Source organism: Gigantopelta aegis, chromosome 10, assembly GCF_016097555.1.
Source record: "Gigantopelta aegis isolate Gae_Host chromosome 10, Gae_host_genome, whole genome shotgun sequence".
Lineage (NCBI taxonomy): Eukaryota > Metazoa > Mollusca > Gastropoda > Neomphalida > Peltospiridae > Gigantopelta > Gigantopelta aegis.
In genome coordinates, this window is record NC_054708.1 from 3708454 (window position 1) to 3730420 (window position 21967).

The window sequence follows — 21967 nt, forward strand, 5'->3', positions numbered from 1 at the left end:
TTGGTAACTGAAGTTTGTTTTTGTTAGAGGATCTTAGGTTATAATTACAGGTTTCAGATATTGGGGTAAGGAGAGATGTAATATATTCTGGGGAGAAGCCATTTAGTGCTTTATATACCATTATGCCGATGTGGTATTTTATTCTGTCAGGGAAAGGTAAAATATTTAGTTCCCTGAACATGTCTTTAGATGGAGTTATTAATGGTTCGTTTAAAATTATTCTCATTGCACGTTTTTGCATTTTTAGAATTTCAACCACTTGTTCCTTAGCACAGTGTCCCCAAAGTCGAGAATTGGAACAACGTATGCATTATAGAAAACTGTTTTGGCAGCTTGATTTAAGTATATATTAAGTCTCCTGAGAAGTGAGATAGTTGAGGCCAATTTTGAAATCACTTTTCTAATGTGTACTGTCCAGGTCAGTGACTCATCTATATAAACACCAAGTACCTTTTGCGGTTTTACTGCATTACGTTTTTCATTGTTTAGTGTAATTTGTACTGAGTGCTGCCTGGCTATTTTGTATGTTGTACTTACTAACATACAAGTTGTTTTCTGAAGATTAAGAGCCATATTGTTATTTGTGCACCACTTTTGAATGCCCAATAAATCCACCTGCAAATTTAACTCTAGTTCTGTTAGGTTACTACCATATGTGTGCATGGTTGCATCATCGGCATACATGTCAATAGAACAGTGTTTGGCATACAAGGGCATATCGTTTATGTAGATAATAATTAGTAGTGGACCGAGAATTGAGCCTTGGGGGACACCGGTCATCGTTAATATACTTTCGGGAGACAAACCAACTTTATAAAATACTATAACTATGCATTCAATCTTATAAAAATTATCAACAGCTTGATTCCTAAATAGCAAATATACTTCCTTGTAACTAAATGTAATACGATGCTTACCTTAAAGGAGACCGGGCACCAAAAGACATGTAGTGTGTAATGGATTAAGTTAGCGTCAAAGACCGCATTACTCTAACGCTGCGAGGCACCGGTCAGCTGCGCGTCTTCAAATCAAATCATTTATTTATATATGAATCATATAAACATGGCATGGTATACATTGGACAACATACATAATTAGAATATAAAATGGTAAGATCAGACACATGGTAATAATAATGATGACAATGATTATATACGTGTAATAGTTATACATGTACACGTAAATGTGTGCAGTGTCACTGAGTGTGTATACGTGTTTATTCAAGTTGGTGTTGTAGTAGAGGGTCTGGCAAGTTCATTTTGCCTATGGTTGAACATTTCATAACAGAATTGTCCAACAGTTGGAGTTACTTGTTCTGGGCTGTCAAGAACGAAAACACATTTTTCCAGTTCAGACAGAAATGTGAACTCAGAACATATTTGACCGACTTTATAGTATAGTATTTTTCTTAAATGCATATTTATTGGACACCGAGTCAAAAAATGAATCTCATCTTCTGGTTCTTTTTGGCACAGGTTTGGGGTAAAAACAGAAGTGGGCGGGATTATGCATAGATCTGAACGAAATCGAGGCAATACGTCATCGGTGAGAGTTACCAAGCAATACCGGTACACGTGTTGATTCTTTGGTTGTGCCTTTTACTGTTTTAGTCGTCTTTTTTTTTTTAAGTCTCCAGGTTTATCGGAAATTTAATTTATAAGATAATTAGTGTTATTATATACTGTCGACGTAATTATATGATGGTTAACTGCGCAGTGTTTAACTGAAACAGTAACAGCAATGCATCCCAAGAAACGGCCAACATCATGGTTTCGATTTCCAAAAAAAACGAAAGTTGTTTTAAAACATGGACGCATTTTTGTCGTCGAACAGGCTTTACATCAACTAAATACAGCAGGTTATGGTACATTTACAATGTGAAAATTAAAACAAGTATGTACTTAAGATATACATTAAATAAAGGTATTGCAATTTGTTCACATACGAATATTTAAACTTCACATTTATTTACCTATAATTACCAAATTAATTTTCACCGACAGCCCATAACGACTCCATACTAACGTCTCTTGATCTAGTTGGTTTGTTAACCTCATAATAAAACACCTTCAAAACGTGAATTATTACGTTAGTTAACAATGTTTATCGTCAGTTCAGTATATTATCATTAAAATTAAAATGCTAACACTTTGGCACGAACAACATATGTACTCTGGCCAGAAGGAATGATGGTTAAATAATTTTAAAGCTAGTGTCGATTATTAAAGCATAATAAAATTGTACTTTTCAATGCTTTCTGTATGTCATATTAAAAATACTCTACACCAAATAATTATTTTAATACCTACCCTGGGTTTCTGCCAGAGGGTGCGGAGGGTAAAATGTATGTACTAAAAAATCTCAGAAATTAATGTATGTATATATATATATATATATATAATGTTTTATTTTTTCGATAGATTATAGTAACATAATTGCTGTTTAAAATTTATAAAAGTGCATGAATTAAAATGTTCAATAAAAAAAAAACATTTCAAACCTATAACCACCCAATATACTCCTTTGAATATATTTAGTTTTTACAGGCCCGTAGGAACGACTTGGTGGGGAGGGAGGGGGGGGGGGGGCACCTTTGGCAGAGGTTGAAACAATTGGTCGTCTAATTTTCGACTGTTACCATAAAATAATATAATTAATCACTTTTGGCATCTAGCAATTTAAAGCAAAATTAACAATGTGGGGGGGGGGGGGGGGGGAATACAGTCTCTAGTGAGGGATACAAACTAGATTTTTTATCTTTATATCATTTTTATTTATGCAAAGTAGTGAAAATTTAAAACATACATTTTCATCCTAGATTGTGTGATGGAGAACAACCCCCTAGGCCCGCCCCTCCCCAGTTCCTACGGGCCTGTTGTATTTTATATTAATAAATGCAGACTACATAATAATATTGTCGATAAGACATATTAGTTGTAAAGTGATTGTCAGTATGTGGCAACAGTATATTTTCCAACATTTCTGTGTTTCTGTACCCGGCTGTGGACATTTTCGGCAGACTGGTAACACATTTTCTTAATAATTAAAAATACACGGTTTAACCAAACACATTAAAACTTGGAGGGTAACTAGTTAAGAGAACCAACGTTTTTTGTTAAATTATTATATCTTGCTTTGGTGAGGAGGTGACGCTTTTTGCAAATTTGCGAAATCGGCCTCTGGAATATCCACTGACGTGTCATATTTACATCTATGCTGAAAAAGATTTATGATGAAATATTATTACATTTTGTGTGCTTTTCTTCTAATTAGATCCATTTGCTTCAGTTTACATTAAAAATGTCATAAAAAATTATGTTTTTGAAAAATGCTTGTATGCTAGTCTATGTGTGGCTTCCTCGTCTTCGTCGGCAGTTGATTCATCCGAATTTTCGTCTAAGACAACATTTCCAGGATTAGGGACAAAGTCTCTGATAAGTGGTTGAAACTGATACGGTTTGATGCCATTAGCACAAGCTGGACACAATTCTTCGTCACTCGAATCGCTAAGTTCGTCCATGCTGCTTGGTAGTTTCTTCAGTTTTCCTCTCATCGATGACGTCACGGGTCTAGCTCATCAATTGTCGACAGTTTCCGGCAAACATCGGAGATCGGCGAAAAAAAAACCCCAACCAAGACTGGCACGCTTAACTTAGTCAATAAGGGGAGCGCGGTAGTTGCGTGTTGTGGTTTATGACGGCAAACAATTCATTACGCCGTATATATGATTTGGTGTCCGGTCTCCTTTAAGATGGCTCGAGTAACTCGGTGTTGATTGCTCGGTGACCAGAGTGGAATGCCTGTGTGAGATTCACACCAAGAACAAAGAACTTTGGCCCTTTTCCACATATGGTCATGTCACATGACCACGAAAGCTGTCCCCTCTGGCACCAGCCTTCCAAACATAATAATGTAAGCCCTTAGAGAGTGGTTGGTTGTGTTCTTTTTATAGAAAGGGAGGAAATATACCTGCAGTAAATAAAACAATCATAGTGCATTTCCACCACCATATGAAGCAGGCAAATCCTGACCTTCAAGATATAAGAAATAATACACTAGATATATATTTCACTATCCTACACACTTCCCAACTTAAAATGTTGCCATCCTCGGCAACACACAAAAACATATAATAATGGTATGCACAAAAACATATCACAATGGTAATTGTAACATCGGTCTTCCCACACACATGTCAACCTAAAATGTTGCCGTCCTGGGCAACTCAAAGCATCAGTCACTGCGGCCCCTGCAACAGTAACTGTGCCAAGAGCACCTGAGTCTGAGCCAAATCTCTTATGGCTTGAGCATGTGGCGAGCTGGCTGATGTAGATACTGCTACTCTCTCCTGTACAACTGTAGAGACTGGTAGACGATTAGGGTTACTATGTTGACCAGCACCCGACTTTGTAGAATGTCTCTGTTGTGGCTGGGGCTGACCCAGTGTAGTCACCAAGAATGGAGATGTTTCCTCTCTTCTGTCGACTGATGATTGGACTACGGTAACTACATCCTCCTCAACCTCATTGTCCGTACCGGAACTAAATGAGACAGGAGCTGAGATCATGTCAAAAACCTCATCAAATAGAAGTGGTGAAAACAGATTCTCATCATTGGCATTCTCAATTTCCAATTCGTGCATTCTGTTTGGATCTGGAGAATTCAGTGCCTGAGCTACTGCATTCAGAATAGGAATGTCCATATCCTGTGGGTGGTCATCACACTGGATATCAGAAGATACTTCAACAGGTATGACCGTTGGCACTGTCTCAGTAACCACAATGTCTTTGGAATCTAAAATCTCTGATTGGTGGAAATTTTTCTGAAAACCATCCCCGTCCATGAGCTCCAGAGTATAGACATGGCCATCAGAATTGGGTTTGGCAACCACTCTGTATGGTTTTGGATTCCAAACATCCTGCATTTTGTGTCTACCCTGGTGGTGATACACACGGCCACCAAGTGGAATGTCACAAGTTGTTGACTTGGCATTCCGGCCTTTCTGTCTTTGTAATGCCTCATGTTCCAGCCTCACCCCTGCCTTCTCGAATGACTCCCGCATCCTCTGATAGTGGAGTGCTATCCTCTCATCAACATCTGGTGTGCCTTCTTCTGCCTCATCAAGATCATCGAAAAGTTGATCAAAAAGTAGTTTTGGCTCTCGACCGAAGAAGAGGAAGTATGGTGAATAACCAGTTGAAGAATGTCGAGTGGCATTATAGGCATAGATCAACCCAGGAAGATATTGTGGCTAGTGTTTCTTCTGAGAAGGATTTAATGTACGAAGCAAGTCGTGCATCGTACGGTTAAATCTCTCTGCCTGAGCATTGCCCTGTGGGTGGTATGGTGTGGTCCGGCTTTTCTTAATACCATACATAGTGCAGAGCTCTTTGATTAGGTCGGACTCAAAGTTTCGGCCTTGATCACTATGAATTCGTCGCGGAATCCCATAACGCACAAACCATTCTTTGACCAGAACTTCTGCAACTGTCCTGGCTTTCTGGTCTCTTGTTGGGACAGCTTGAGTGAACTTAGTGAACACATCTGTCATCACCAAGACATTTTCTCGCCCATCAGTTGCAGGTTCCAGGAACGTGAAGTCAATAGCCAAGACTTCTAAAGGTTTCTTGGCTAGGAAACGTCCCATTGTTGGTCTAATCTGGGGTCTAGACTTTGCAAGCAAACATCTGTTGCAATTGTGACAATATTTCTCAATGTCCACAGTCATTCCTGGCCAGAAACATCTTTTCTGTATCAGTGAAAGGGTTCGTTCATAACCTTGATGGCCAACTTCATCATGAAGTGCCTGCATGATTTTCTCTCGCAACACTTGAGGTAAAACAAGCTGGTGCTGAGTATTGATTCCATCTTGTATAATCTTGGATGCCTGTGTGAGATTCACACCAAGAACAAAGAACTTTGGCCCTTTTCCACATAATATGGTCATCTCACATGACCACGAAAGCTGTCCCCTCTGGCACCAGCCTTCCAAATATAATAATGTAAGCCCTTAGAGAGTGGTTGGTTGTGTTCTTTTTATAGAAAGGGAGGAAATATACCTGCAGTAAATAAAACAATCATAGTGCATTTCCACCACCATATGAAGCAGGCAAATCCTGACCTTCAAGATATAAGAAATAATACACTAGATATATATTTCACTATCCTACATAAAAATACTATTCATACTGCATCCGCACTGAGTGTAAATAGTGACGTTGCTGGTTATGCCACATTATTTAGGTGTTTATTTATGGACTGGTAACATGTTCAATATCCATTTATGTGTAACAAAACTGAACATAAGAGGGCTGACTGAATATGTTTCTGCCTAAACTTGGAAATAAATATTTGCATATATATATATATATTAAATAAATTACTTTTATTTTTATATCATATTACGAATATATAATATGGTATTTGTATATGGGTATCATATTATTATTACGGATTTTCGGAAAAATATTACATTCTTTGGTCAAATATCGAGGAAGTTAGCTCGTTTCATACAAATGATAATCTAACGAAAATAAATGTAGTACTATAAGTATAATACCAAACACAAGTCTTGTAGATTGTATATAGTGACTAAAATTTTTTATTGTTCGTTTAATTTTATACATTGTAACACATAACGTCATCTCGTGGAACGATATGTGGGGTAAGGGGGGAGGATGTGTCACAATCTCTAGTGGTGCGTGTACCACAGCCTTTAGTGTGTGTGTGTGTGTGTGTGTGTGTGTGAGTATGTGTGTGTGTGTGTCTGCACGTGTGTGTGCGTCTGTATGTGTGCGCGCGCGTATGTGTGTGTGTGTGTGTGTCACGGGCTCACAGCCTCTAGCGGAAGGCACAAGCCAGGTCAAGTCAGGTCATAGGTTTAACGTGCACATTCAGAACAAGCTGTTGTAGCGCACGCCTATCATGGGCGCAAGTGCCGGCCTCGGCCGTCTCCTTCATCCAGGAAAGGCACAAGTCATATTTTACCTTTATTTATAGAGTAGGACAAAAGCAACCCGTACATTTGCGTCATGTGTGTGTGTGTGTGTGTGTTTCTGTTGGTATGGGGTGAGGAGCACCCTCCTTAGTTCCTATGGGCCCGTATATAGGACTAAAAAAAAACCCAATAACGCAAACAACGAAAACTCACACACGTACACCCCTGGGGGGAAATAAAGGGTAAGCAAAATATACAAAAACAAAAAACCCAACAAAGTTTAAAGTTTGTTTTGTTTAAAACGATACCACTAAAGCACATTGATTTTTTAATCCATTGCCTATTGGGTGTCAAACATTAGGTAACCCGCTACATTTTCCATTAGTAGCAAGGGATCTTTTATATCTATCTACCATTCCATAGACAGGATAGCACATACCACGGCCTCTGATATACCAGTCGTGATGCACTAACTGGAACAAGAAATAGCCCAATAGGCAACTACACAACAACAAAATAGAACGTTGACGATATGTCTTTATTCACTTATATTTTGCATGTATGATGACATTTGACATCCAATAGAGCCGATGATTAATAAATCAATGTGGTGCCGTTATACAAAACAAACTTTTTTGTATGATGACTAGCATAAATAGCGCGGCGGGATACAGCTGTCAGTCTAGTGCTCGCCCGAGGTGTCTGCGTCGTAGGGTCATCTCAATGGACCCATTCTCTGGGGGGTTTTCCATGACCAGCATAAATAGCGCGGCGGGATACAGCTGTCAGTCTAGTGCTCGCCCGAGGTGTCTGCGTCGTAGGGTCATCTCAATGGACCCATTCTCTGGGGGGTTTTCCATGACCAGCATAAATAGCGCGGCGGGATACAGCTGTCAGTCTAGTGCTCGCCCGAGGTGTCTGCGTCGTAGGGTCATCTCAATGGACCCATTCTCTGGGGGGTTTTCCATGACCAGCATAAATAGCGCGGCGGGATACAGCTGTCAGTCTAGTGCTCGCCCGAGGTGTCTGCGTCGTAGGGTCATCTCAATGGACCCATTCTCTGGGGGGTTTTCCATGACTAGCATAAATAGCGCGGCGGGATACAGCTGTCAGTCTAGTGCTCGCCCGAGGTGTCTGCGTCGTAGGGTCATCTCAATGGACCCATTCTCTGGGGGGTTTTCCATGACTAGCATAAATAGCGCGGCGGGATACAGCTGTCAGTCTAGTGCTCGCCCGAGGTGTCTGCGTCGTAGGGTCATCTCAATGGACCCATTCTCTGGGGGGTTTTCCATGACTAGCATAAATAGCGCGGCGGGATACAGCTGTCAGTCTAGTGCTCGCCCGAGGTGTCTGCGTCGTAGGGTCATCTCAATGGACCCATTCTCTGGGGGGTTTTCCATGACTAGCATAAATAGCGCGGCGGGATACAGCTGTCAGTCTAGTGCTCGCCCGAGGTGTCTGCGTCGTAGAGTCATCTCAATGGACCCATTCTCTGGGGGGGTTTTCCATGACTAGCATAAATAGCGCGGCGGGATACAGCTGTCAGTCTAGTGCTCGCCCGAGGTGTCTGCGTCGTAGGGTCATCTCAATGGACCCATTCTCTGGGGGGTTTTCCATGACTAGCATAAATAGCGCGGCGGGATACAGCTGTCAGTCTAGTGCTCGCCCGAGGTGTCTGCGTCGTAGGGTCATCTCAATGGACCCATTCTCTGGGGGTTTTTCCATGACTAGCATAAATAGCGCGGCGGGATACAGCTGTCAGTCTAGTGCTCGCCCGAGGTGTCTGCGTCGTAGGGTCATCTCAATGGACCCATTCTCTGGGGGGTTTTCCATGACTAGCATAAATAGCGCGGCGGGATACAGCTGTCAGTCTAGTGCTCGCCCGAGGTGTCTGCGTCGTAGGGTCATCTCAATGGACCCATTCTCTGGGGGGTTTTCCATGACTAGCATAAATAGCGCGGCGGGATACAGCTGTCAGTCTAGTGCTCGCCCGAGGTGTCTGCGTCGTAGGGTCATCTCAATGGACCCATTCTCTGGGGTTTTTTCCATGACTAGCATAAATAGCGCGGCGGGATACAGCTGTCAGTCTAGTGCTCGCCCGAGGTGTCTGCGTCGTAGGGTCATCTCAATGGACCCATTCTCTGGGGGGTTTTCCATGACTAGCATAAATAGCGCGGCGGGATACAGCTGTCAGTCTAGTGCTCGCCCGAGGTGTCTGCGTCGTAGAGTCATCTCAATGGACCCATTCTCTGGGGGGTTTTCCATGACTAGCATAAATAGCGCGGCGGGATACAGCTGTCAGTCTAGTGCTCGCCCGAGGTGCCTGCGTCGTAGAGTCATCTCAATGGACCCATTCTCTGGGGGGTTTTCCATGACTAGCATAAATAGCGCGGCGGGATACAGCTGTCAGTCTAGTGCTCGCCCGAGGTGTCTGCGTCGTAGGGTCATCTCAATGGACCCATTCTCTGGGGGGTTTTCCATGACTAGCATAAATAGCGCGGCGGGATACAGCTGTCAGTCTAGTGCTCGCCCGAGGTGTCTGCGTCGTAGGGTCATCTCAATGGACCCATTCTCTGGGGGGTTTTCCATGACTAGCATAAATAGCGCGGCGGGATACAGCTGTCAGTCTAGTGCTCGCCCGAGGTGTCTGCGTCGTAGGGTCATCTCAATGGACCCATTCTCTGGGGGGGGGTTTCCATGACTAGCATAAATAGCGCGGCGGGATACAGCTGTCAGTCTAGTGCTCGCCCGAGGTGTCTGCGTCGTAGAGTCATCTCAATGGACCCATTCTCTGGGGGGTTTTCCATGACTAGCATAAATAGCGCGGCGGGATACAGCTGTCAGTCTAGTGCTCGCCCGAGGTGTCTGCGTCGTAGGGTCATCTCAATGGACCCATTCTCTGGGGGGTTTTCCATGACTAGCATAAATAGCGCGGCGGGATACAGCTGTCAGTCTAGTGCTCGCCCGAGGTGTCTGCGTCGTAGAGTCATCTCAATGGACCCATTCTCTGGGGGGTTTTCCATGACTAGCATAAATAGCGCGGCGGGATACAGCTGTCAGTCTAGTGCTCGCCCGAGGTGCCTGCGTCGTAGAGTCATCTCAATGGACCCATTCTCTGGGGGGTTTTCCATGACTAGCATAAATAGCGCGGCGGGATACAGCTGTCAGTCTAGTGCTCGCCCGAGGTGTCTGCGTCGTAGGGTCATCTCAATGGACCCATTCTCTGGGGGGTTTTCCATGACTAGCATAAATAGCGCGGCGGGATACAGCTGTCAGTCTAGTGCTCGCCCGAGGTGTCTGCGTCGTAGGGTCATCTCAATGGACCCATTCTCTGGGGGGTTTTCCATGACTAGCATAAATAGCGCGGCGGGATACAGCTGTCAGTCTAGTGCTCGCCCGAGGTGTCTGCGTCGTAGGGTCATCTCAATGGACCCATTCTCTGGGGGGTTTCCATGACTAGCATAAATAGCGCGGCGGGATACAGCTGTCAGTCTAGTGCTCGCCCGAGGTGTCTGCGTCGTAGGGTCATCTCAATGGACCCATTCTCTGGGGGGTTTTCCATGACTAGCATAAATAGCGCGGCGGGATACAGCTGTCAGTCTAGTGCTCGCCCGAGGTGTCTGCGTCGTAGGGTCATCTCAATGGACCCATTCTCTGGGGGGTTTTCCATGACTAGCATAAATAGCGCGGCGGGATACAGCTGTCAGTCTAGTGCTCGCCCGAGGTGTCTGCGTCGTAGGGTCATCTCAATGGACCCATTCTCTGGGGGGTTTTCCATGACTAGCATAAATAGCGCGGCGGGATACAGCTGTCAGTCTAGTGCTCGCCCGAGGTGTCTGCGTCGTAGGGTCATCTCAATGGACCCATTCTCTGGGGGGTTTTCCATGACTAGCATAAATAGCGCGGCGGGATACAGCTGTCAGTCTAGTGCTCGCCCGAGGTGTCTGCGTCGTAGGGTCATCTCAATGGACCCATTCTCTGGGGGTTTTTCCATGACTAGCATAAATAGCGCGGCGGGATACAGCTGTCAGTCTAGTGCTCGCCCGAGGTGTCTGCGTCGTAGGGTCATCTCAATGGACCCATTCTCTGGGGGGGTTTCCATGACTAGCATAAATAGCGCGGCGGGATACAGCTGTCAGTCTAGTGCTCGCCCGAGGTGTCTGCGTCGTAGGGTCATCTCAATGGACCCATTCTCTGGGGGATTTTCCAGTCCCAACCAGTGCACCAAGACCGTGGTATGTGCTGTTCTGTTTGTGGGGAAGGGCATATAAAACTGGCGGATCTAAGAGGGGAGCCCACCCCCTAAGCTTTTACTTTGGAGAATCTCTTCGGGAACGTCTGTGGCCTTTGGCCACATATCCATGCCCCCCCCCCCCCCCCCCCAAAAAAAAAAAAAAATTAAAAAAAAAAATTGATTGTCTGGATCCTCGACTGTTTAAAAGATTCCTTACTGCTAAGGTTTCGTCTACGAGTAACAAGTGACCATATTTGACATCCAGTACTGAATAGCCGATAATATAATTAATAAATCAATGTGCAGGCCCGTTGCCAGCATTTCGAGTGGGAAGAAGGAAGGAAATGTGTTATTCAACGACGCACTCAACACATTTTATTTACGGTTATATGGCATCAGACATATGGTTAAGGACCACACAGGTATTAAGAGAGGAAATCCGCTGTTGCCACTTCATGGGCTACTCTTTTTCGATTAGCAGCAAGGGATCTTTTATATGCACCATCCCACAGACAGGATAGTACATACCACGGCCCTTGTCACAACATTTGTGGAGCATTGGCTGGAACGAGAAATAGCCCAATGGGGCTACCGACGGGGATCGATGCTAAACCGACCGCGCATCAAGCGAGCGTTTTATCACTGGGCTACGTCCCGCCCCTTCAAGTGGGAGGATTCGACTAGGTATTTGCTGGGGTCTTTTGGATAGGAAGTTGCCTGGAGCTTTGTATGGGGATCCAGAGGTAAGCTAGCCAGGAACGTTTCAAATTTCTAAAAGCCTAAAACGTGTTTTTCTGGCATCTGGAACTTAAAAAATTATATATTAAAACAAAGATTTTCGGCTATTTTGTAGATTGTATTATTATTTTATTTAAGATAATGTAATTTAGCACACAGCATGAGTTAAGTGTATTAACCCGAGGTATATTTTAAATATTTTCGACAATTGTTTATTGTAACCTTAGTAACAGAAAACTTTCTGAAAAAGTACTTGTACATCAGAACTATGATCTAGTGGATAAGCTGCTGGACAATCAAGCTGACGACAGTGGTTCAAATTCGGTCAAAGCTGGCTCACACATTCATTCATCTTTCTCATCTATCTCTGCCTATCATTCTCATTATCTTAATATCAAAAACTTTCCAATTTCTCCCACGATTTCAATCTGTTTCGACACTTTCTGTCAGTTTCCTCCGACTCTGTCTTCTGAGCTGTCCACACCATCGTCTACCTGTCTCAACTTCCTCCACGAGTGCAGTCTCTGTGTATTTCCCTGCACCCACCTGGCATCCTCGTCCTCTACCGCTAATAAAGCTGGTCTGACCCACGGCACTAACTAACGACCGCCGATAGTAGGGGTGCATAGTAGGTGGTTACAAGTGCCTCTTAAAGGAGGGGACAATTAAGACATTTGGCCTGGTATGCATATTCAACGATATATAATGCACATTATTGCTTAATATCAACAAGTATAATCTTATAGTTAATTAATAAAACGGTTAAATGAGACGGCGCAGCCATTTTGTACCATCCTAGTGAATACGCCATCTGACGAGCTGGTGGTTACGTAATACCTAACGTGTCATGTCAGGAATTAGTCTTCGAATTGAAGAAACAAAACCTACCTGATTTTTGCTGATGCATCGCAATGTTCTGTAATAATAGCCATCCCAGTAAGCCAGTAACAATTATATGTTACTTTTCAATACAAAATAAACCACCATTGTCAAAATGTTGAAATAACTGTATTATGTTTTGTACATAAATTAACCCATGCACTGAAATAATAATCGGAGTGTTTTCTTGGTTAATTGGTATTTTCTTTCCGTGGCCTGTACCTGTGGTCCTGATTGGCAGGTGTATATTTAGACACACTAAAAAAACGTGCCTCTTTTATTAAGATCACAGGGTATTGTGTTATAACCGCACGGATACCCCTCTATTCGTAATGGACATTACCAGCTTCCCTGCGTTATTACTGTAAGTAATTCTGTAAAACCCTTGCTTAAGTAGACTCCCATCTAAAATCACAAAACTTACCAATTACGTCGTCCCAAAGAAAAGAAAAGTATCACTTGGGTATCGTGAGTGGTCGTTTTTGCTCGAACGTACCCTACCAATAGGCCTAATAATATGCATTTTTTCTTTGGAGTTTTAAAAAAAGAAAAATACTATAACTTTATTTTGTTCTATTGATGCAAACTGAAATATATTTAGTTAAATAGTTTATTATACAATCAAGTAATTTATGTTGTTTTACAAGTCAGGTTGATGAAAGCGAAGCGCCTTGTAAATTAGAGCGTTTGTTTACACTGTGTATAGAGGAGATGGACGGAGGTGACGTCACTTCGCCCCAAGCTATACCACCGGACGTCACAAAAACGAAACAAAATGGCTGCCCCCAGTTAGCAGGAATAATCTTGTTTTTTTTATTAACTCTAAAATTACGCGTTTTTCATTTGTTAAAGTGTCAGTATGTGTTGGTGGTCCGGGTATGCATCTTTCCAAAACAAGGCTCTTGTTTGAGTTGACCCTACCTTTAACAATGCCAGATGTAACTACTGAACACTCCCCGAAGTGGTCAGACTAAGCCCACAGCTAAAAGCTGATGGGGAATGGCAGGTGTGTGGCACGGATAGCCACAAGAGACAAGCACCTGTCGCGGTTAGAGAGACAAGGACTGGGATATGGAGGTGGACAGCGATAAAGTTGAAAGATAGGAGGAGTTTCCAGATCGGGAAGAAATGAGATGGAATTCAAAGGAGAGAAAGGAAAGGGGTCAGTGGGATAAAAAAGAAAGAAAAAAGAACTATAATCAGTTCCTTTAATAATGAACATATTTATGAAAACCAAAACACGTTTCTTTCTTAAAATTTGTACCATCCCGAATCACCGCCAACACAGGCAGCCCCTGTTAAGAGTACATGTGTAGTCCTCAAACATTTTCAGCAAATGGTATTGCATAAGGTATTGATTCACATTTAATTTTTGTCACTGATGCGTCATATATAATCAAAATGGCATCTACATATTGGCTGTAAAACGTTTTGAAATACTTGGAAATAACCGGCATGATAAAACAACTTCTATGCCAAAATGACCGAAGAATACTGCTTGACATATAATAAAGGAAGCCAGTGTTGATTTTTATCTCTATATAAAGATCAAGGCATGAACAGGATTACTTTCTGTTGTTATATCAATGGAAGGTGAACTGCTGTCAATATACTCGTTGTCATGCAATTATCGAATGCTACGAGGTCAACGATATAGCAGAAAATACAATTAAACATTTGTGCTACATGCAGCTTCCTTTGTTTTGATTTTGATTAGTTAGAAATTCTTAATCATGTACACTGCAGCTTTGGTTAGGTGAGTACTAAATGACGAAGACCAGCACATATGGCAGGACCCTTTATATGCAAACATTTTGGGGGATCGTGAAGTCTTCCTAGATGCCCCGGGGGATGCTATTACTTCCAGGTGAAAGAGGGTGTGATACAGCGAGACGGATTAAGAGTAGTAGGGGGGCCTGCCGGGCGTCATGACCTACTTTCCGTGACCTCGTCCTACTGCCCCTGACCTACTTAGACCGGCCCATGACCTACTTAGACCGGCCCCTGACCTACTTAGTCTAGTCCTGACCTATTTAGCCCGGCCCCGATCCGTCGTATTTAGCAACGCCCGTGCTATCCTGTCTGTGGGAAGTGTAGGATCCCTTGCTACTAATGGGAAACTGTAGCGGGTTTCCTCTCTAAAACTGTCCAAAAGTATGTTTCACATCCAATAGTCAATGATTCATAAATCGAGGTGCTCTAGTGGTGTCGTTAACCTACCACTTCTAAGGACTCGGCCCGACGCGAGGTAGTGTGTTTAATTTTAGCGCACTGAATGATGAATGGTTATCACTGTTTACATCCGGGAAGCGGTGGTATCCTACTTTATTGTTGGTGGCAATACTGAACTAGAAGTTACATTCTTAAAGACGTGAAATAAGAAATGATTTAAATGGTGTAAAATAGAATTCTCGTTCTACGCTATCTGATAGCGCATTCACAAGATTATTATGAACTGACCTATTTCGTCACTTCATTCCGCGATTCGCCGCTCGCACATATAATGGTTTAAATGACATATTTTGTTGATGTCTCGGTAGCTCAGTCGTTAGCGTAGTCGACTTTACCGTGAAAGGTACGTCGTTCGTATCTCATGTGGGGAAATTATATTTTTCTATTATTTTTAAAACAAAATAATAATTTATAGTTTGTTTTTATTTTACTTATTTACTTACTTATTTATTTGTTTATTTATTTATTATGTTACGTTTTTTTTTCAAGCATCCTCTAATAACCCTGTGGGGACGGGACGTAGCTTAGTGTTCCCTTGATGTGGGTCGGTCTGGTATATATCCAGCCAATGCTCCACAACTGGACAACGGTATGTACTATCCTGTCTGTGGGATGGTGTAGGATCCCTTGCTGCTAATCGGAAGAGTAGCCCATGCAGTGGCGACAGCGGGTTTTCTCAATCAATATCTGTGTGGTCCTTAACCATATGTCCGTATAACCGTAAATACAATGTGTTGAGTGCGTCGTTAAATAAAACATTTCTTTCTTTCTTGTATAACCATAAATAAAATATGTTGAGTAAATAAAACATTTCCTTCCTCGTAAAATAAAGATTAATTGAACACAAATATTTTATTTTGTTTTAGCCATAGAAAAAGAAAGACACATTTGTCTCGAAGAAAGGAATGTTTGTCTCGAAGAAAGGCATATGTATTAAGGAGAAGAAAGGAATAATTGTTAAAGAGAAGAAAGGGATGTGTGTGTGTGTGTGTGTGTGTGTGAGAAAGATCCCCAGCCCATTGCTTTGAAGAAAGAACGCGTGACTGCAACTGAACGCTCCGACCTAAACTATGATCTTTTAGCTGCATTTTAAGCACAAGTATTTCCCTAGAGTACAAGCCTTTTTACAGGGCTTTTTAATTACCAAATGGGTAAATACAGTGGTCGATCTAGGATTGATCCCCGTCGGTGGCCCATTAAGCTATAGCCAACTAGTGTATTATGTCTGGTATATCAAAGATCGTGGTATGTTCTGTCTTGTACACACAGCTCTTGCTACTATAAAGTAGCGGTAGTAATATCCAATCACAAATCTAGTCATAGAGTAAAAAACACAAAAAACAAACGCAATGTTTTGGTTTTTCATTTATTTCTAAATTACAAATCACTGACACATATATAAAATGGACACACACTGGGTTACATCGAGAGGCCTTAAGGGCGACATGTGAATAATATGAGTGTTCATTTCTCTTCATCATCGTCGTCCTCCTCATCGTCGGTATCGTCGTCGTCTTGTTCATCCAAATATTCGCCGATCCATGAACGATACTGATTTAATTTAGAACGAATCTGTGGTCTCACATCTTTGTCTGGATTGACAAACTGTAAAAAATTTCTGGTGTTGGGACCTTTGTCAAAGTAATGCATATAGGTCAGAAAGCGAGAGTACGTGTCTTTAAATAACTTCCATTGCAATGTCTTCATGTTTCTTTCAATGGCATCTTGGGACATGTTTTTTTCTTCGTAGCGTTTCCTCTTTCTTTCGATATAGTCATGATTGATGTCGAATTCACGTTCCACCATGAGACGAATGCCTTCGTTTTCCAGGTCGGGCGACGGCTCTTCTTCTTTTTCATTTCCCTTTTCGCACGTTTTCACGTGTCGCTGCAAGTCGCTTCCGTCTTTAAAGACCAGACCACACGTATCGCAAGACTGCATCCTCTTGACTTTTTTCAGATAGGGTTCTACCTCATCATCTTCTTCGTCGTCACTTTCGTAAGCGGGTATGCCTGGTAGTTTTCTCTTGAATGCGTTTCTTTGCATGATTTGCATGTAGAGCTCTTTCTTCGTCGGTGGCTGCAACTCTTCTGAGACATTCGCCGTTACGTTCGTGCTTTTATACCATTCGGACGGCCCCGTCTCTAAACCATTAGGCTGAAGACGCCAATGTTCGGGCGTGGTCGGTTTCAAGTCCACCAAGAGATATCCGTAGGGCCTATGGGTAGCTTCCTCAAACCGCTGCATGAAATGACGAGTATTTCCAGGATACATCTGCTGTGCCAAGGTTAGGACTTGCTGCTTGTCGATGGGGTTGTTAAACAGTGCCAGGTAATGACAGTTTCTTCTCTGTGTCGGGTCCTTGCTGTGATACAAGTTCTGGTTGATGGCAATCACAGAGAGGTTTCTGTGGTGACTTCCTTCCGTGAACAGGTCGGTGATGCGAGGGTCTTTTCCAGCTGTAGACATCAAGTCGTCCAACACGATGAGATTTCTGACTCTGGGATCCAAATAACGATCCTTTTCCAAATTATCGGGTATGCCTTGAACAAATTTCACTCGAGCAACCATTTTGATCGTATCATAGAGGGGTTGCCATCGTTTGTAGAGCCAGATGATGCGCTGGGGAGGCGGGTGGATTTTACCATCCCTTAGCAGTTTGTACAACAAAACTGTCTTTCCACACGACGTGGGTCCCGACACGATCATGGTGAACGGATGTAACAATCTTAGGCGCTGCTGCTGCTGCTGCTGCTGTGGTGGTGGTGGCTGCTGCTGCTGCTGCTGTGGTGGTGGTGGTGGCTGCTGCTGCTGCTGCTGTGGTGGTGGTGGTGGTGGCTGCTGCTGTGGTGGTGGTGGTGGTGGTGGTAGACCTTTAACATGTTTTTGTTGAAAATGTCTTAACATGGCGTCTCTCCTCGAGAATGTGAAACCACATTCTGAACATGTGCTCTGCATGACGACTCTAAATGAAATGACGATATGAGCGTTCAGTTGCAGTCACGCGTTCTTTCTTCAAAGCAATGGGCTGGGGATGTTTCACTCTCTTTCACACACACACACACACACACACACACACACACACACACACACACACACACACACATCCCTTTCTTCTCCTTAACAATTATTCCTTTCTTCTCCTTAATACATATGCCTTTCTTCTTAACAAACATTCCTTTCTTCGAGACAAATATGTCTTTCTTTTCCTATGGCTAAAACAAAATAAAATATTTGTGTTCAATTAATCTTTATTTTACTAGGAAGGAAATGTTTTATTTACTCAACATATTTTATTTATGGTTATACAAGAAAGAAAGAAATGTTTTATTTAACGACGCACTCAACACATTGTATTTACGGTTATACGGACATATGGTTAAGGACCACACAGATATTGATTGAGAAAACCCGCTGTCGCCACACCATGGGCTACTCTTCCGATTAGCAGCAAGGGATCCTACACCATCCCACAGACAGGATAGTACATACCGTTGTCCAGTTGTGGAGCATTGGCTGGATATATACCAGACCGACCCACATCAAGGGAACACTGAGCTACGTCCCGTCCCCACAGGGTTATTAGAGGATGCTTGAAAAAAAATCGTAATATAATAAATAAATAAATAAATAAACAAATAAATAAGTAAGTAAATAAGTAAAATAAAAACAAACTATAAATTATTATTTTGTTTTAAAAATAATAGAAAAATATAATTTCCCCACATGAGATACGAACGACGTACCTTTCACACTAAAGTCGACTACGCTAACGACTGAGCTACCGAGACATCAACAAAATATGTCATTTAAACCATTATATGTGCGAGCGGCGAATCGCGGAATGAAGTGACGAAATAGGTCAGTTCATAATAATCTTGTGAATGCGCTATCAGATAGCGTAGAACGAGAATTCTATTTTACACCATTTAAATCATTTCTTATTTCACGTCTTTAAGAATGTAACTTCTAGTTCAGTATTGCCACCAACAATAAAGTAGGATACCACCGCTTCCCGGATGTAAACAGTGATAACCATTCATCATTCAGTGCGCTAAAATTAAACACACTACCTCGCGTCGGGCCGAGTCCTTAGAAGTGGTAGGTTAACGACACCACTAGAGCACCTCGATTTATGAATCATTGACTATTGGATGTGAAACATACTTTTGGACAGTTTTAGAATTTCCCCACATTAGATACGAACGACGTACCCTCAGCGCTGGACGCGAAGTCGTTCGCACTTGACTACTAAACGCATGTTAACAAAACCTGTCATTTAAACCGTTATATGTGTGAGCGGCGAAGCGCGGAATAAAGTGACGAAATAGGTTAGTTAATAATAATCTTGTGAATGCGCTATCAGATAGCGTAGAACGACAATTCTATTTTACACCTATTTAAATCATTTCTTATTTCACGTCTTTAAGAATGTAACTTCTAGTTCCGAAGAGTATTTTATTTAGAGACTGCCAACACAAGATACCACCGCTTCCCGGATGTAAACAGTGATAACCATTCATCATTCAGTGCGCTAAAATTAAACACACTACCTCGCGTCGGGCTGAGTCCTTAGAAGTGGTAGGTTAACGACACCACTAGAGCACCTCGATTTATGAATCATTGACTATTGGATGTGAAACATACTTTTGGACAGTTTTAGAGAGGAAACCCGCTACAGTTTCCCATTAGTAGCAAGGGATCCTACACTTCCCACAGACAGGATAGCACGGGCGTTGCTAAATACGACGGATCGGGGCCGGGCTAAATAGGTCAGGACTAGACTAAGTAGGTCAGGGGCCGGTCTAAGTAGGTCATGGGCCGGTCTAAGTAGGTCAGGGGCAGTAGGACGAGGTCACGGAAAGTAGGTCATGATGCCCGGCAGGCCCCCCTACTACTATTAAGGAACAACCATGAAGACACAAAGATCTGTCCGCATCCCCCATCAGCTGATTGTGAGAATGGAGACATAGTGGTCAGGGCATCCGACACAGACATTACAGTAATATGATTGTATCATTGCCATAGATTTCAGTCAACATTGTGGCTGGACTTTGCAATATGTAAGGAGCTAGGACCAGGTATTTGTGCTGCGTTGCCAGCTTTGCATGCCTTCAATGGATCGGACTATACGTTTTTTAGAAAGGGAAGATTATGCCTTTCAAAACACTGGAAAAACAACCTACCATAATTCTTTCAGAGTGATAGCAACAAACACTACACTTTCTAATACGAGCAGCTATTATGTACGAAGCCAAGGCTAGTGCAAACACCAGCCTGAATGAATTTAAGTAGAAGAGGTTCATGAAGACATGCGGACCAAAGGGGAATGGGAAAAAACGTTAACCAATTTGAGAGGCGTGGATGCAAGTGGACTACCACCTTGCGAAGATAAGGTCAATATTCACATAAAGCATGCTTCGTTTGTTGCCAACATGTGGGCTACAGCAGATCACAATCATTTAGAGCAGCGTCCGACTGAAGAAAATGACTGGCAGTTAGTTGATGACCATTACAAACCTGTTTGGTTCAAAGGGGGCAACTCCCCGAAAGCCTTGTCCCACAGATAGAGGAATTAGAGACAATGGACAAGGAAGTGAATGGTGACATGGACATTGCGTCTTCAGATGAAGATGTCAGTTCAGACGAGGATGACTAGAATCCTGTAACAGACAGTCTTATTCAAGCTGAAACCGTAAGTATACCTATACTAATAGATACTAGTGAACTCATAGGCATGTTCACAGTATAAGAATGTTTGTCTATAAGTATTATGCAAGTGTGACTCGTCAGCGGTTTGTCTTGTAAGTTTTAGCGGTAGACTGATATTAGTAAATTAATATCATAATATGGATGTCAAAAGTTTGCGTAGAATGTTTTCATTATACGTTATTGCATAGTTGACATATGACAAAAGTTTGGTTTCCAAACAGCATAACCAAAATAACCACTTGAGCATAAGCATATTAGTGTCCTGTTGCAATGTTTTACCACAATAGCTATACTTAGTGGATGCCCTCTTGTCGAAAGTGTGAAACATCAGACTAGGAAAACTTTAAATTTCATACTCCATGGTGCTTGTTCCAAATGCACTGAATGCGTTTGAACTAATGCCAGGTCCTCTTACGTTTTAGATTATGAATATATAGAATAACGATGAAACAAATCTACAAGTATCAATTAGTCACCTGGAAGTATCTATTTTTGATGCTAAGTCTGCGTGTATTTCAAAGCTGACTTTCATTGTGTTATAGCTTCTCATCCATGATGCTCGTTGTATGTACTGGTGCCACATCTACATGTCACACTTGATTGTATCATAGAAATATAGACGTCATGGATAGAATAGTTAAATTTATAAGTTTCTTTGTTCTTCTATTCTATATGTTTTAAATCATTCATGTCTTAAACGTATACATGTATCGGTACTTAGTATGTTAGCAGAGAACATAATATGATTTCAAACACAATTTACCACACAGGATATTACTTTAAATTCAGAGTGTAATGCAAAATGTTATATCTGATAGAATCTTACACACTTGACTGGTTTAATTACAAGAACAATAATATTCAATTCGGAATTATCTTTGTTTCAGCATGACCTGCTGTCTAATTATCTCAGTTTCCTCCGTAAAAGGAATTTGGCCATAGTTGATATTTGATCCCTTCTTAAGTGGGTTTTGCGCCAAAAGGGTCACTTAAGAACTAGTGATCCTTCATCAGGATGGTCTAAGGAATATTTCCACAGTTTCATTAATGTACTCTTAAGATGTGTTTTAAATGTGCTAAAAATAGCGCCCCTTTCGGCCGTTTTTAAATTGGTTTTGCACCAAATTCGACACTAAAGAACTAGTGATCCTTCACCAGGATGGTCTAAAGAACATTTCCACAAAATTTCATTGATGTACTCAAAATATGATTTAAATGTGAAAGTAGCGCCCCCT